Raw genomic sequence first — 18,419 nt, forward strand, 5'->3', positions numbered from 1 at the left:
CTTCCTCTAAAGAACCAGATAGTAAATATTTTTGGTTGTGCAGGTCATACAGTATCACACAATGTCCCCCACTCCCAGACTCTGCTGTTTTAGAGAGAAAGCACCCAGGGATGTTAAATAAATAAAGGAGCATGACTGTGTTTCAATAAAGCTTTATTTACAAAGATCAGGAGTGGGTTTTCCTTTTGCCCTATACCGGCTGCAGTTTGACGGATCCTAGATCTGTAACAAGCAGTCTTTTGTCCAGTCTATGAGAGTGGTTCTCAATCTGGGAAGATTTTGCCCCCTAGGGGATGTTTGGCAATGTCTGGAGACATTTTTGATCATCACAGCTGGAGGAAGGGGATACCACTAACTTTTCTACGCAGGGCCACTCCCCACAACAAACAATTACTCTGCCTAAAACACCAGCCTTCCTAAGGTTGAGAAATTTGGTCTTGCGGTTGAGTAGATTGTCAGTTTGCTTACCGTGTCAAATGTGACTCAATGAAAAGAATCACAGAATTAATTCTATAGCTGTGTTTTTTTTTTCCTGGCTCCAATTTCAACGTTCTTTTACAGTACTTCTTAGAAAACAGATACACTGCGTTTAAAGGAAATGTGATGGTGTCCTCACCAAATTTTTCATCCCTCAAATCATTAGGCATATTAATCTACCTGAACTTAATCTTTTTGCTCCTAAGTGTCTTTTGGATAGGTAGTGAAAGTGTTTATGCCTCTTTGAGCAAAATTGTATCTGTCTATGTATCCTGAAGCTTTGTCTTGGATTTCCTTGGCTTGCTAGTGAAGAGTAAGGTCGCCTGGTGAAAGGGTTACATTTGGTCCAAAGGAATAATTATGAACATGGTGTAAGTTTGTAGGTGGGTGGCGGTCAGGCAGAACAGCGGAGCCTGAGAAAGAAGGTGTGTTGTCTTTGTGTGCAAGTCAGCGGGTGGGCTAGTGCAGAGAGAGGCCATTAATGAAGGTCTCAAGAGTTCGGAGAGGTGGGCTGTTTTATTCACAGGGAAAGGGAAGGAAAATGACAGTTGGGAAAATGAATGGTTAGGAAAGGGATAGGAGGGGATTGTGGCCCTGAGCTGGTTCTTACGATTATAATCATCCAGGCCTCTGTGTTTCAGACTGACCACCTTAACATTTCAAAAGCAGAGGGAGGGATAAATCTGACATGACTTATTGTACTGTGAGTTTTAAATGAACCTATAATATTATCCCCAAACTACTAAACCAGAGCAGAATTGCAACCCTTGTATTCCTTGAACTGAACTGATACTTCTTTTGGCTAATGTCCTTGTTTAATGACAGAACACAGATTTTGCCCCCCCTCCCCCACATTGTCAATTAGTGGACAAGTTGAAGACAAGGACACATGAGTTCTGTGTCTGGGTGACATCATAATTTTGATCAGGGGAACAGCCTGGCAGTGGCCTTGAAGAGATGCTTAACTTTTGGAAATCACTTTTTTATTGCAACCAAAGCTATTAGGTTTAAAGGTCCATAAAGATGAGATAAACAGTCATGAAGGCCTTTGAAATTCATGCACAGTGTGTTAAAGGATTTAATCATTGTCCCTTCAATATGGTGATGGCAAAGCCATGTCCATACACTGGCAAAAATCAAATCATAGTCTGCTTAATGGGGAACAAAAATTTGGGGAACAGTGGATGAGCTGTTACTTATATGTGATATCAGAGTTACTTTTGCAAACTCTTCAAGGGAACGCCTTGACTTTAGCATCCTGCAGTGGAAAGCAGCCATATATCTTTTTATTCTTAAAATTAATTTTAGAGCTCCTGTTTTCCTGGTAGGCACTTTTATCATTGCCTAATTTGTAGACTGACAATTCTTATAAGATCGTAAGATCAAACTGTAAGACCATTTTAGACTAATTCTGACCCTGAATATGAATGGAAGAAATATAAGCTCTCATACAACCAAATTGAGCCAATGTATTAATACACAATTTAATCTAAAATCCTGGCTGCTATTGGTATCTCCTATGTGCCAGGCAATATACTAAACAGTTTACATGGTTTAGTATTTTAATTCTCCTGATTAGCCCAGGGGTATGTACCGTGACTGTCACCCTCATTTTACAGATGGAGAACCCTGAGGTATGAAGGCATTACATCATTATCTCAACATCACACAGGAAGTGTTGCTGTTGGAGTTTGCACACTGGCAATTTAATTTCACAGCCTATACTTAACCACTTTTTTTATACTGCTTTCCTCCTCTATGCTTTTGGCAGTGAATATGAGAAGGTAATTTTGAGGGCATTATGGTAAGTTAGATATTAATAATCCAGTAATAAATTATCTGTCTATAGTATAAACAAGCTCTTTGGTTTTGTGTCAGTAAAATGAGGATTGTTCTGAGTGGTTTCTAAAGTGTCTTTTCTACTCTTAGCTGGATTCCAAGATAGTGTGATAGACTTTTTAAAAATCATATCCTTCAATCAAATGGTCATCCTTTTGGTATTAAATTATTTGGAATAGACACTTTCCAAATTTGGAATAGTTTCCCAGTTCTTCTTTGACTTCATTGGTTTAGATGTTTAGATGAAAATAGAAATTCCACAGCAAAAAGGGAGACTATCATATAAATCATTCCTCTTTGTGAAAGGGATGTTTGGCAGGTATAGACAATTAACAGAATTTTGGAACTGTAAAGGGCCATGATCTAACCCATTCACATGACAGATGAGGAAGCTGAAATCCAGAGAGGTTCAGGAACATGTCCAAATTCACAAGGCCAGCTCAGAGTAGAGTTCTCTACACTTGTCTAGATCCAGATCTCAGGCCCCTCCTAGCACATCACAGTCGATCACTTCTGCCTTCATTTCGTCAAGTTATGAAAAGCCACCGCCTATTTTAGTCTGGGTGTTCTAGTGGAACAGAGAGATCTGAGTTTGAATCTCAGCTCCACTGCTTATTAGGTGTGAAACATTGAGGACAGGTAAAATGAAAATGTGTGTGTGTGCATGTGTGTGTGTGTGCGTGTATGTGCGTGTTTATGTTTCTATTTCTATTTCTGTTTATATATAATGCCCAGGGTTTATATGTAATGTTTAGGATCATCAGACTGAACCTCAGAGCTGAGTATGGACATACAATGGGGCTGTGTTAGTACTAAGCAAAGTATCTGTAATTGTTGAATAAGAACATAGGGGAAAAGAGATCAACCTACTTTGTAATTGAGACCAAGTGATGGATTGAGGCTGGTCTGCTGCGGTTTTCAGTCAGTTGAATAGTGTTAAGTGGTGAGAAATCAAACCATAAGAAGGGCACAGGAGGGTGGGGGGAACCAGAGTCCAAAGAACCTGTCCCCCTTCCTCCCAAATCAGTACAATGGTCACAATGAAGGGAATGGCGCCACTTTAGGAAGGTCATTATTATTATCTGTCAAGTTAAATTAGTGTTGTTGAATTCAGCGTTCTTAGCATTGTAAGCCTGTTTACTTTGAGTTTGTCAAGTTTTCTAGTTTTTTTATATAAGTACTGCAGTCATAAGTAGCTTATGTCTCATTTTGTATTACATATTTAAACAACATTATATACAAGATTAAGCATGAAATTAGAGAAATAGAGGGTGTTTTTTTTTCAAGAACTATTCTTACTTTTTTTTTCTGGGCATGAAAAATGCTTGCTTGTCCAGTATGAGTAAAGAAAAACATAAAAATGTAAAATTAAAGAAATTAGTAAAAACTCTATTATCATAGGTTGGGATTTGAAACCATCACCATAAATTCATAATGCTAGGGCACCTGGGTAGCTCATTCAGTTAAGCGTTTGCTTCGGCTCAAGTCATGATCTCAGGGGTCCAGGGTCGAGTTCTGCATCGGGCTACTTGCTCAGCAGTGAGCCTGCTTCTCCCTCTGCCTGCCGCTCCTCCTGCTTGTGCTCTCTCTCTCTCTCTAAGACAAACAAATGAATAAAAGAAAATAAATTTATTTTAGAGAGAGATAGCATGAGAGAGCTAGGGGAGGGAGGGGAAGAGAGAGAAAATCTTTCAAGCAGACCCCCCACTGAGTGTGGAGCCCCCTGAGGGGCTCAGTCTCACAACCCATTAGATCATGACCTGAACTGAAACCAAGAGTCAGAGGCTCAACCAGCTGAACTACCCAGGGACCCCAAAATAACTGTTCTTAATTCACAGTAATGTGAATGTAATCACATCATAGATGTTCATAGCAGCATTGTTAAAAATACTAGAAACCATCTAAATCTTAGAAAATAATATGTACTCACATGAGAATGTCCTTTAAACCTTGTTGTAGAAAAATAATTCATGATTTAGAAAATGTTTAAGATACATGATTAAGTAAAAATACAGGTTATAAAATATCATGCCTATAGTATATTTCAGTTTGGCCAAAATAATATATGTATAAATATGGAGAGAAAGAAAGGTGGATGAACACACAGTGAAATCACTGTATCTGTGTGGCAGGATTATAAGTGATTTTATTTATCTTCTCTTTGTTTTCCAATTTTCTATAGTTAGCATGAATAATTTTGTATTTCCTAAATATAAAAAAAATAATGTAACAAACTTTTTAAAAATTTCTATCTATTTTTAAAATTTCTTTTCCAGAATTCATTGTTTATGCACGACACCCAGTGCTCCATGCAATACATGCCCTCCTTAATACCCACCACCAGGCTCACACAACCTCCTACCCCCTGCCCCTCTAAAACCCTCAGATTGTTTTTCAGAGTCCACAGTCTCTCATGGTTCATCTCCCCCTCCAATTTCCCCCATCTCACTTCTCCCCATATCCCCATGTCCTCTGTGTTATTCCTTATGCTCCACAAATAAGCGAAACCATATGATAATTGACTCTCTCGGCTTGACTTATTTCACTCAGCATAATCTCTTCCAGTCCCGTCCATGTTGCCTCAAAAGTTGGGTATTCATCCTTTCTGATGGAGGCATAATACTCCATAGTGTATATGGACCATACCTTCTTTATCCATTCGTCTGTTGAAGGGCACCTTGGTTCTTTCCACAAAGAACCATTGTTGACTGTGGCCATTGCTGCTATGAACATTGGGGTACAGATGGCCCTTCTTTTCACTACATCTGTATCTTTGGGGTAAATACCCAGTAGTGCAATTGCAGGGTCATAAGGTAGCTCAATTTTTAATTTTTGGAGGAATCTCCACACTGTTTTTCAAAGCGGCTGCACCAACTTGCATTCCCATCAACAGTGTAAGAGGGTTCCCCTTTCTCCACATCCTCTCCAATACATGTTGTTTACTGTCTTGTTAATTTTGGCCATTCTAACTGGTGTAAGATGGTATCTCCATATGGTTTTGATTTAAATCTCATTGATGGCTAATGATGATGAATGTTTTTTCATGTGTCTGTTAGTCGTTTGTATGTCTTCTTTGGAGAAGTGTCTGTTCATGTCTTCTGCCCATTTTTTGATGTGATTATCTGTTTTGTGTGTGTTGAGTTTGAGGAGTTCTTTATAGATCTTGGATATCAACCCTGTGTCTGTAGTGTCATTTGCGAATATCTTCTCCCATTCCATGGGTTGCCTCTTTGTTTTGTTGACTGTTTTCTTTGCTGTGCAGAAGCTTTTGATCTCGATGAAGTCCCCAAAGTTCATTTTCACTATACCTTGAAAGAAGTTGCTGTGGCCGATGTCGAAGAGGTTACTGCCTGGGTTCTCCTCTAGGATTCTGATGAATTCCTGCCTCATGCTGAGGTCCTTTATCCATTTCAAGTTTATCTTTGTGTATGGTGTAAGAGAATGGTCGAGTTTCATTCTTCTACATATAGCTGTCCAATTTTCCCAGCACCATTTATTGAAGAGACTGTCTTTTTTCTACTGTATGTTTTTTCCTGCTTTGTGGAAGATTATTTGACCATAGAGCTGAGGGTCCATGTCTGGGCTCTCTACTCTGTTCTACTGGTCTGTGTGTCTGTTTTTATGCCAGTACCATGCTGTCTTGGGGATCACAGCTTTGTAGTAAAGGTTGAAATGAGGCAGCACGATGCCCCCAGTTTTGTTTTTCTTTTTCAACATTTCCTTAGCAATTCAGGGTCTCTTCCGGTTCCATACAAATTTTAGGATTGTTTGTTCCAGCTCTTTGAAAAAGGCAGATGGAATTTTGATCGGAATTGCATTGAAAGTGTAGATTGCTCTACACAGTAGAGACATTTTAACAATGTTTATTCTTCTAATCCATGAGCATGGGAAAAAAATTCAAAAATTTTTAAAAACAATAGCATATGAATGGAAAGATATATTATTTTTCAGAGTAGAGATAATACCTGTGTTCAAATTTTGATACCTGGAGTAAGAAACTACTGATCTAGGTAAACATTTTAAATTTAAATTTAATTTAATTTAATTTTTTAAAAGATTTTATTTATTTGACAGAGAGAGACACAGCTAGAGAGGGAACACAAGTAGGAGGAGTGGGAGAGGGAGAAACAGGCTTCCTGCAGAGCAGGGAGCCCAACATGGGGCTCTATCACAGGACCCTGGGCTAAAGGTAGGTGTTTAAAACATCTATCCAGGGTAGATGTCACCCAGGTGCCCCAACTATTTTAAATTTAAAGATGAGCAAAGGAGACCCCCCCAAAATTGAGGTGACTTGCCCAAGAAGACCATCTTTACCAAGCAAAACAAAGAAAAAAATCAAAAGTAGAATATTTGGTTCTAGTTTTTAAATTACATCTGTATTACTTTGAAGTTAACCTATATTCATATTTGTGTGCACACATCTTTTTGCTTATCTCCCAGAGCTAGAGAAAAATGGCCAGATTTGGAACAAGTGAATGTTCCATGGCCTGACGAGTAAGTGACTGAAGATTGACCTCCAAGATACTCAAGGTCTGGTTCATGTAGATTTATAGTGGTTGTCTTGCACCTCAAGAGGTATTTTCAATGCATTGGTGTAACTAGCCAGCAATTCAGCATTTCAGAGAAATTCAGCCTTGCAGGGGGATCTTCTCAAAAGTCTCCAAGTGATTTCCAAGGAGACTGACACCATCAATCAACAGTCCTGAGTCAGCCAAGGCAAGTCCTTTGGCATAGGATGGAATGCGTGAGTGTTTATACCAGGCATTTTAAATTCATTTTCAGCTGACTCAAAACATAAACCGAAAGTATTTGCGGGGCAACAGAATATAATCGATCACAATTTAGGGCACAGAGAAGAGAAACACCCAATGGGGAACAGGAAAGAAACCTGAGTGGGGAAATTATCTAATGAAGCTTCCCTAACTTTGCATTCAGAGAGTTTTATTCTGCCCCCTGTGTCTGTTTTCTCATCTTATCAGACCTGAGTTCTGCTCTGATTTTCTTTCGATGTGGGCTGAGCTGAGCATGCAACAGAAAGCAAAAATAAAGATCTCACAAAAAGCCAACAGTCATTGCCAGGGTCTGGGAAAAGGAGTGTGGGGCAGGACTGCTTAATGAGTAGGGTCTCCTTTCGGGGTGATGAAAACGCTCTGGAAGTAGATGGTGGTTATGGTTGAAAACACTATGAATATGCAACTTACCGCTGGATTTTACACTTTAAAGTGTGAAAATGGGGTATTTTATGTTATGTGAGTTTTACCATAAGAAAAAAAAATCAAGGCCTCAAATGCATTGCACTAGGGAGAATGATATGAAGAGGGCTGGGAGGTGATGGCCTCATGGCTGTGGGAGGGAGATGGAGGGGGAACTAGGGGTTAGAGAGACCAAGCTGGAAGCAGTGGGACTTCTGGCTCAGACCTGAGTCCTGATTTTCTTTGATTCATTGATTTTCTTTGATTCATCAATTTTTAGTTTTCTTAGCACTACTTCAGCTTCTAATTAAGTTCACGCAAGATTTATACAGATGTCATAAGCAGGCTGTCTGATAGTCTAATGTAGCTTATAGTTTTTTTCCCTGAGTATGTTTTGTTTTATTTTATTCTGTTCTATTTCATTTCATTTTATATAAATTCCTTTAGGTGTGCCCCCCATGGATCCCTATTATTTCATATTATTCCTGCTTCAATAGTTTATGATACCTGCCTGAAAAATGAAAACATTTGTGTCTGAAACACCTGATTTTTAATTTATTTATTTTTTAAAAATTTAAAAAAAGATTTATTTATTTTAGAGAGACAGAAAGAGAGCACAAGGTGGGGAGGGGGGCAGCGCAGAGGGAGAAACAAACTCCCCACTGAGCAGGGAGCCTGAGGTGGGACGCGGGCTCCACCCCAGGACCCTGAGATCATGACCTGAGCTGAAGGCAGATGCTTAACTGACCCAGCCACCCAAGTGCCCCTGAAACATCTGATTTTTTAGGAGCTTATGCATGCAGAGTGCAATGCTAGATAGAGTTTACTAAAATGGACCCTTGCTTCAAGGAGTCTTAGGATGAAGACAGCGCAAATGGTTTATTACAACTTGGACAGGGTAACTGCCCAAATGCTAACGCAAAGTAAGTATATTGGAAACAAAGACAAATGCAAAGATCATGTAATGTTTGATTGCCTTCCACTTCTGCTCACTGCATTGAGAGTTTATTTCAGCGAAAGCAGTTAAAGAAGACAAATGGTATTAGTTAAGAAGCTGGAAAGAAATACCATCAAATCTGTAACTAATAGTAGTTGGGGCTTAACATTTTATTGTAACACACTTTTAGCTTGGGCACGAGAAGTGTTTTCCATCCTTAATGAAAACAGCTTTGGCAAAATGAAAAATATATATGATTGGATTTTTAGCAATCGAACAGCAATGCTCTCAGGAAATAAAACTCTTGTTTATTGTCTCCTCCTGTGTGCTTATTTACTTACTGATCTTCTCAGCAACCCTGCGGGTTACTGTGTCAGAGGAGAACCTTGCCATCAGTGAGGGGACATCTTGTACATTTCCCGATTTCAATTCCAAAAAGCAGACATGGCTTTTTGGCTTTCTTGAATCACATTTCTTTCAAGAATCAGTATTACTTGTATATTGTATTATATTACTTGATATTAATATATTACTTGATACTTATTACTTGATATTTTCATGTTTCATTTAAAAAACATTTCCCCCTATTAGAATTTTAGGTTTACCTCTGCTTTGATAGCCATTTGAATAAACAAACAAACGGAAATTACCTTAGTGAGACTCCGGAGAACATGAGTAGAGAAGAGGAGCTGGCCGAGCTACGTTAGCTCACTCACTGTCAAGCATTTGTTCCAGAAGATCACACTCCTACAAGTGCCCAGACTGTGCTTATTCTTTATATATTCATATTCTACTGGACTGAACATAAATTTGCACAGCATGATAAAGAAGCTTTATTATTCTATACCCAAAGATTTTAAAAGTTTGAATCTCTGGACTCAGTAATTCTGCTTCCTGGAATTTATCCTAAGGAACATAATCACAAGATAACCACAGGAAAATTATGCGAATGCTAATAATAGTTTCAGCTAGAACAATAATGTAGTTACAATAATAGTTTTAGTTTTAGTTAGAACTTGCAAGGTGCCGGTTAGCAGAGTAGTGTCTCTGAGCTGAAAATTCATCCTTTGTCTTGCTTTGTGTTAATGGAGCGAAGTCTAATCGGGAATTTTTTTTTTTTTTTTTTTTTTTTTGGCCAGCCAGCTGGATAGACGGTTTCATCAATAGAGGGCGCTGTAAGAAGTAGTTGCTGGAAGACACTTTTAGGTTTCATTCTCCAGGCAGAGGCTGTGAGAGCCCAGTAGCAGTATTAAGGAGGAACTTGAGCTGCACCCTCGGGCCATTTCTCCCGATCAGAGGCTTCTTCCGAGCGTTTTTCATCCTTCTGTGCTCACCGGCAATCCTCGGCCATTTCTGTAGAGCACCTTGGGCTCGAGGCACAGCGGAAGGCGGGACCAGCTTCTACTCAACCCCACTCAGCCGCAACGATGAATTGCCTTTACAGCCAAGCTCCAGCCTGGGCTTTCATGATAATGAACGCATTACTACACTTCCTTTGCCGTCACAAGGTAAGTTGGTTTTGGGCGATATTGCAAGGGACACCATATTTTTAAAAATTTTTCTTTTTTATTCGAATGTTGTTGACATGACATTAGTTTCAGGCGTGCCAGGTAGTGATATGAGAAGTTTATTTATTTATATTTTTAAGGGATGCCATATGGATGCATCAGATAATTCTGTAGCACTCAGTACCCTTGGGTGGTGGTGTTGGTAGACGCACTGGAAGGAAGAGAAGGCAAATCGGTATCCAGTGTACGTGTTGATTTGGGTAAGGACAAATTGCTAGCTGCTGTCAAGAGAGTTGGGTTCTGATATAATTAATATTCTATCGGGTGGCTTGGTGAGTTTTCCCCGAAGAATGGTGCTATGTCAAGGGCTTGGCATCAGACCTCTTGCTGACAGGTTGGGAACCCAGCCGTGGGAGCGCGTTCAGCGCGGGTGGCCTCAATTGCAGCACTATGACCACGGTGCGTGGGCTTTTGGCATAGGCCCTGGGATGTCTGCAGAGGGGGCTAGCTAAGAGTCATAGTGTCAGTCATCCTATGCACATGGTTATGGAGGGTCTCCTCAGTGGTGTATGCTCTTCCGTGGACATTAATGTGACTTCGGCTTTTTTTTCATTCCCATAGCTTCATCCACATACCTCTTTTCTAGACTTCCTATTCTCTGGTCATCACATCTTTTTTCCTTGGAATGTGCACAAAGGATGCTATGTAATACACAAGGCTAGTTTAGAAAAGGCCTTGCTGGTTTCTTGGGAAATGCTTGTTCTGGGACCTGCCAGTGCTCTTCAGTTCAAGTTCATCAGGAACACCTTTGTAGTTAAACAGGTTACATTTATTATGTGTAGCAAGGAAGAATGAACGTCATGGGAACTGTGAGGTGTTTCAGGAAGAAGGTGTTAGAAAGGACCCATTATAGAATTTGGGATTTGGTTGGGTGATTGGAGGAAGGCTTAAGGAAGCATAGATTTGGGAGATCCTGGGTGGCTCAGTTAAGTGTCTGCCTTTGGCTCAGGATGTCCAGGGATCAAGCCCCTGGTTACCCCGGTTAATCAGGGCTCCCTTTTAGCAGGCAGTTTGCGTCTCCCTATTTCTCTGCTTGTGTGCACGCGTGCTCTCTCTCTGTCAAATAAAATCTTTAAAAAAAAAAAAAAAGCCATAGATTCGGTCCAGACTGGATGTTTTCAGAAAGTGGGGTTAATTCTATGGTCAGATATTTTATAGATGTCATAGTGGCATTTTACCTGTGCTTAAACAACTTTATGAAGCGGTCTTATTTTATCTTGTGGTCTCAGAGTAACCTTGTCTGAGGTCAGTATTCTATGAGATTGTTTACATCCAGCCGGAGAATAACGTAGCCTGGCTGTGGACGTCAGATCAGTTCTAAACATGAGGACGTCGCTTCCAAACACGAGTTCTTTTTCAGAGCTCTCAACTGTCAGGTTGGAAGCTTGGCCATGTAGACGAGTCTCCACATGGACTGATCACGTACGTACATGTAGAGAGAAATGGTCCAGAATTTAAGACTTCAGCTATTCAGATCTTCCAACCTAGGTGATAGACATGTGAATGAAGAAGACTTTGAGATGATCTCAGCCCCAGCCTTGTCTGGCCACAACTGCTGAGACCTCAGAGCATTGAGAACTGGCTAGCTGAGCCCAGTTGACCTCCAGATTCAGGAGTAGAACACTGTCAGGAATTTGTACCACTATTTTGAGGAGATTTGTATAGCAATAGATAACTGATAGAGTTGTCCTGTAAACAGCTCTATAGGCCTGGAGCTCAGGAGAGAGATTTGGCCTGGTGGTATAGGTTAGGAAGTCCTTTAGCAAGGAAAAAGCACTTGAAGTCATTGGAACTGATGAAGTCACTGGGGAAATAATGTACATTGAGAAGGGAAAAAAAAGGCCTAATGATAGCACCATTAGTAATAACAGTGAGGGGGTCAAAAAAAAAGAAGCATTTGCAGGAGACCAAGAAGGAGTAGATCAGGTGATAAAGATGACATCCAAGAGAGATGATGTCAAGGAAGTCAAGACTGAGTGGTTCCAGAAAGAAGGGTGTTTGCCACAGAATCAAGTGCTGTGGCTGGAGATCAAATAAGACAAGGATGAAAAGAGTCTTTGAGTTTAGCAACAATGGGTTTACCTTGGTAGCAAAAGTAGGTTCCAGGAGGTCGGGGTCAGGGAGTGGTGGGGCCAGGAGTGATGCCGGCAGAATCCACATTGTAGAGTTATGTCTTGAACCCTACAATTTCACAAGAGCATGGATAGATTATATCTTTACGTATATTTAGTGTTACACTTTAACCTGTAGTTTCCAGTTACAAATATATTATTCTGTGTGTTGCTGCATGTCTGGATTGGGACCTTGCTTATCCAAGTGGGGGGTCAAGGCCCCCTTTGGTGACAGTGAATGAGTTGCCAGAGTTGTGGAGAGAAATTCTTCCCAGTTCAACCTGTAAGTTGATGTTGCTATAGTGGCCTCATGTGGCTCCCCTGAGCCTCTTTTTCACCTCTTTTAAGGGGAAATCTTACCCCATCTTTTTTGTTATTTCCTCATGGCTTTCTTTTCACAGATGTGTGGGGCACAAGCACTATGATGAAGACTTTATTTATTTTATTTTATTTTTTAGATTTTATTTATTTATTTGAGACAGAGAGAATGAGCAGGGGAGGAGCGGAGGGAGAGGAAGAAGCAGACTCCTCACTGAGCAGGGAGCCCGGCACAGGGACTCCATCCCAGGACCCTGAGATCATGACCTGAACTGAAGGCAGATGCTTAACTGACTGAGCCATCCAGGTGCCCGGGAGTCAGGACTTCAAATGAAGAGTTTACAGTTCAAAGGACTTGAAATTTATACGTCAGATGTCACTTTCAAGTGAGGCTCTACACGTGGACAGTACACAATAAGCAGATTTGGAGGATGACATGTAGGGTACATTTGAAACTCCTGTTGCATTCCTCAGCTACACTTGCTGGAGCATTTTATAACCTTGTAAATATCACCATAGAGTACACTGTAGTACTTAAAAACATTCCTTTGTTAGAGGCAAAATCTACTGTTATTTTTGAAAGCCATTTTTGGCATTTCTTCTTATGTTGGAATGCCAGAAACCTCTAAAATGGAAAATTCCTGGCCATTTCTCAGCATCTGAGAAGGCCTGCGGCAATAACTTTGACTCTCTGTGGAAGGAATTCTGGGGTGTGGAGGATGACCTCCTGAATGCTCAGAAGGATTTGAAAAGGTAGAAAGAAAGCGCTGTGTATGGAGCCCGTGTTTACACCATGTACTGTACTAGGGGCTTCATAGTTTACATTGAATCATGTGTGGTATGAAGCTGAAAACACACAGGGCTGGGGGAGAGGGTCTGAGCTGTCATCAGAAGGGAAACCGTGGCATGTGGGACATAAAACCAGCTTGTGATGGGGGTTGGGTTAAGGGTAGGGGAAGAAGATCTTGGCAAATTCATTCTGCACAAGTACTTGTGTTATCCTCACTTAGGCGGTCTTTGTGACTTTTTCTCTGGGTTCATCTGGTTGGCAGATGGATGAAAATGTCTTTTAGCCCTAAGGAAGGCACACAGCAGGCATGAATCATGGCTGTTTGATAAATAAAAGAAACTGAGCTTCAGAGGGTTTCTGGGATGTGCGTGTGCGTGTGTGTGTGTGTGTTTCTGCACACGCTTCTGCTGTACATACCACCAGTATAAATCTGATTTTTAACTGGGAATATTTCACATGCTTCTCTAGTGTAGCCCAAGTGGATATATTTTTAGAAATGAAAAGTAGAGCATGTTCCAAAAGTTCCTTTCTTCTGCCATCAGGGACAGCAAGCCTTTATTTATAGTAATTTGAGGTCCCCACCAACCTTCAGCAATATTAATGGGGCAAACAGAAAAAAATTAAGCAGTTGATGATAAGATCATGTGTTATTTTACAGAGAACTTGATTTCTCTTGCCTTTGGAAAATATAGGCCTACTTTCCACAACTGTAATCAGAACTAATTCTTTTCTAAGATTTCCCTAAGAGCAAGAATATGGTCAGTGCCACTGACCTTGGGTCTTGGTCTTCATGCTTCAAAGAAAAATACATACATAGGTATCAGATCCTTTGAATTCAGTAATATTTATTGCAAAGGAAATATATATGGAATGGAAATATGTATATAATGGAAATACAGAATAATAACTAGAAAGAGGTCTACATTTAGCCACTACTATATGCCAGATTCTTTACATATATTCAGTACCTCATATTCAAATAATCCTATAAGGTACATATTATGATCACTCTTTGTTCCAATGGAGTTTCAGAGATACTAGGTAATTATTCTAAGGATGGTGAACTGGCTAGTGGTTGAACTAAAAGTTTGAACCCTGGTTCCGCGGTCCCTGATGCTTGTATTCTTTCCACTCAGTCTCTCTCTCAAAATCCCGACAATTACTGTGGATGGCAGAATTGGACAACTAAGAAGGCCACGACATTTATTATTCAGCAATGTCCCCATTGAAGGAAGCAGTTACTGAGCTTCTACTTTCTCTTAGGCACGACGGTAAATGATGTGGAATCTAGAAATTAAAGAGGGGGTGTTCCTGCCCTTGCGGAAACCGTGGGCAGGAGGGAAAGTCTGAAAAGAATATTAGTGATTACGATGTGGAATGTCAGAGGCTAGGAGAAAGGTAACAGCAAGCGACTTCTGGGGCCTGAGAAAGACCACAGGCTCTGTGCGCATGTGTGGTATGTGCTTTTGGGGTACATTAAAGGGCATTCCAGACAAGGGAACAGCATGTACAAAGTCAAGGGCTTGAGGGCTTATAGCTTATAGGAGAAACCACAGGTTTTTTTGCTTTGACTGCAAAATTGTAGTTACAGGTGACAGGGTGATGAGAAATGAGAATATGAGGTCTTGAGAATGGTGACATCAGAAATTCTACTTCGTATCACGACCAGAGACTTTCAAAATTGTCTTGATAAGATAGGTATTTTCCTTCTGCTTTTGATTTCTCTCTTTTGACAACACACTGTAATAGTCACGGTATTTTTCGAAAGAGGAAATGCAGTTAGTACACAAATATTTGGGGGAAAATAGGGTTACTGATTATGAATGTAAAGAACAAAATTAACTCAAAGAAAGAATAAAGCTAATGAAAGTATCTGATATTGGTAAGGACAAAATGCAATAGGCATATTTGTGTTTTGCTGACTGGTCTATAAATTGATTCACATTTTTGTATACAAACACGTATTAAGATGTTTCAAATGTTTATACTCTTTAATTCAATAACATTAGTTTTGGAACTCTATAATAACAAAGTTATTATAAATATTTATTGCAAGTCTTTTTAATGGTACATCATTAGAATCAGCCTAAGTAGCCATGGTACATCATTTTGATGCAACTTAATGTACCATTAAAAATTATGTTTATGAATAACATTTAAAATGCATTTCATACAATTCTAGCTTAAAAAGTGGGGTACTGAAATATATATACATGCATATGTATATATATATTCCCCCCTCACTCCTCTATACTCTCTAAATGTATACATTAAAAAAAGAAACTGGAAAGAAATCCACAGAACATCAGTGGTGGTATTTGGGTTTGGATAGTAGTACTAGAGATAATTTTTTTCTTTGTACTGTTCATGCATTTTCCACGTTTCCTTTACTGAATTTTTGTAACTTTTATGAAAGAAGTATTACTATATATTTTTTGTTGATGAACAGTAAGCAATATATGATAGAGTCCCATTTTATTTTATGTTTCCTGGTGTCTGGTAAACTCCTATCTATAGCTGTGGCTGGGTAGCAAGTGAATGATGATTTTTTAAAAAAATTCCCAGTATTGGCAAACTTTCTCTTGGCATAGCTCTGCTGGACTTGAGTGAGATCTTCTCTCCCTAGCCACTTGCCTCTTAGACTTTCTAGCAAGAGAATTCATGAAAAATTATAATCTACCATCTACAAGTGGCTACATGCCATAGGACCTACTAAAAGGCATGACTCTTTATTTTGTGAATGACCCCTCTCAGGATACAGTGCCTCACAGCTCGTCTCACATCGAATGCAACCTTCTTCCGCTGCTGTTCCTTCCAGAATGCACGTCTTTGGGAAGAAAGGAGTTCGGGGAAGCAGAGATGGCAGTCCAGTGACTTGGAAAGTCCACCTTCCACATACCCTGCCTATTTCAAGACATCAAATCTGAATACCAGTCTGCTTGTCAGGAAGGAATAATTGCAAAAGACCTCAACGAAGCCTACGCAATAAGAGCGGGAAGCAAGAAAACACAAGTGTTGTGAAACAGGAGCACAAAGCCGCTAGGACAGAACGAGCCAAGACGAGAAGACATGAGGTTTGCGGGTTGGTGCTCTTGTGTCTTTCTGCCCCAGATCTTCCCTGTGCTTTTAATTCTGTCACTCATAAAGAATCCAGCAACGTGTGGCTCTTTGATTCTATGGCATATAGGAACGCATTCCCTTTGGGCCGTGTTTCTCAGCCAGGCATGATTTTGTCTCCTAGGGGACATTCATTGAAGTCTGGAGACAATTTTGGTTGTCGCAACGAGGGGGCTGCTGTAGATGGCATCTGGTGTGCAGAGACCAGGGATGTGGCTAAATATCCCACAGATCAGAGGCCCAAACACCCACAGAAAGAATTATTTGGTCCAGTGTATCAATAGGGCCATGACTGAGAAACCTACCCTTAGAGGGGAAGCCTAGAACTTCTGTCGAATTTTTGGTTTAATCAACGAATGAGAAAAATTATGGGAAAAATAGACACAAATATCAGCAGTCCTCCGAGCAGAATCTCTTAGGTCAGACATTTGCTGCTTACCAGCATCAGCCGGGTTGTCTACTTTCTGAAGTTTAGAGATTTCACCAAGACATAGTTTTTCAAATTCCTGTTATTTTCTCTTTCAAAACCCTATTTTAATTGCCTGGTGTGGGGATGTCTGAGATAGAGATCCCTTTTCTTCTTCTTTTTTTTCTTTAAGATTTTATTTATTTATTTGAGAGAGAGAGCACAAGCAGGGGAGCAGCAGTCAGAGGGAGAAGCAGACTCCCCACTGAGCAGGGAGCCCAATGTGGGGCTTGATTCCAGGACCCTGGGATCATGACCTGAGCTAAAGGCAGACACTTAACCAACTGAGCCACCTAGCTGCACCAGAGACAACCTCCCCTTTTTTTTTTTCCGAGTGCTAGACCCTTTTCACTTACTCAAGACTTGCCTTGTCAATCCATTCTTCAGTCAATCCATTCTTCACACCGGTACTCCAAGAAGTACGAATCCCCCCCACCCCCCACCCCACCCCATGGTTGTATCTGCCTCCATCCCCTGTTCTGGAAGTATAGCAGCTCCTAACAGCTTCATAGTTAGAACACCCTATTCCCCTATTCCTCTGAGCTCTTCCCTTCTTTTTTTTTTTTTTTTTTTTTAAAAGATTTTATTTATTTATTTGACAGAGAGAAATCACAAGTAGATGGAGAGGCAGGCAGAGAGAGAGAGAGAGGGAAGCAGGCTCCCTGCTGAGCAGAGAGCCCAATGCGGGACTCGATCCCAGGACCCTGAGATCATGACCTGAGCTGAAGGCAGTGGCATAACCCACTGAGCCACCCAGGCGCCCGAGCTCTTCCCTTCTTAAAACTAACCTCTCTATAGTAAGTCATAACCATTCAACTGTGAATCATTCTAGCATCAGTATAGAAGACTAAATGATGACAATATTAGAAGACTTATTTTCCAAAGAGCACCAGGTCAGTCTCATGGCTTTTAAACATAGTCTATTTTCTTTTTATTTCTTTCTCTTTTTTAAGGTTTTATTTATTTATTTGACAGACAGCGATCACAGGTAGGCAGAGAGGCAGGCAGAGAGAGAGAGGGAAGCAGGCTCCCTGCTGAGCAGAGAGCCCGATTCGGGGCTTGATCCCAGGACCCTGAGATCATGACCCAGCTGAAGGCAGAGGCTTTAACCCACTGAGCCACCCAGGTGCCCCCATAGTCTGTTTTCTACCCAAGATCCAACAGTGTCAGATACATAGCTTGAAAATGATTCTGAAAAGCAAGTGGACAAATAAGTTTACTAAAGAATCCTAGAAAGTCATTAACAAAATCCCTTTTATTCTAAGTAGTCCAGGCCTTGTTCTTGGGTGTAGAAGATACTGCATAGATATTTTCATAACTGGAAAATCATACAGGAGTGGGTATTACAGTAATAAGGAACCCCTGAATTTAAAAAAAAAAATCAATATAGCCTAGAGTAGGAATAGCCATCGAGTACATTTTGATATGGAATCTGAAGGAAATCTTTTGAATTTCTATCATTTTCAGAGTTTAGGTTTGAGGTAGTGTAGGTAATGATCATGTCCCCGTTCTAGAGACTTCATTTAGGACTCAGCTTAAATGTAACTTCTTAGAAAGCCCTTTCCTGGTATCCTGATGAAAATATGCCTTCTCTCCTCCCCCAT

The 18,419-nt window shown here is 40.4% G+C and overlaps 1 protein-coding gene across 5 annotated transcripts in view; it reads left to right on the forward strand.

Annotated features, from left to right (window-relative positions):
• TMC1 (transmembrane channel like 1) overlaps window positions 1–18,419 on the forward strand; it is a 352,389-nt gene that overhangs the window by 178,138 nt on the left and 155,832 nt on the right. For 3 of the 5 annotated variants that reach the window (XM_045065101.1, XM_045065104.1, XM_045065105.1), the window contains exons 3-4: window positions 9,585–9,953; window positions 15,987–16,314. The gene's annotated coding sequence lies outside the window, so the exon portion shown is untranslated. The remainder of the gene's footprint in view (window positions 1–9,584; window positions 9,954–15,986; window positions 16,315–18,419) is intronic. The other 2 variants (XM_045065103.1, XM_045065102.1) reach the window with 1 other exon arrangement.

The sequence above is a fragment of the Mustela putorius genome, unplaced genomic scaffold, assembly GCF_011764305.1.
Source record: "Mustela putorius furo isolate JIRA1106 unplaced genomic scaffold, ASM1176430v1.1 tig00003854_pilon_pilon_pilon, whole genome shotgun sequence".
NCBI classification, from domain to species: Eukaryota; Metazoa; Chordata; class Mammalia; order Carnivora; family Mustelidae; genus Mustela; species Mustela putorius.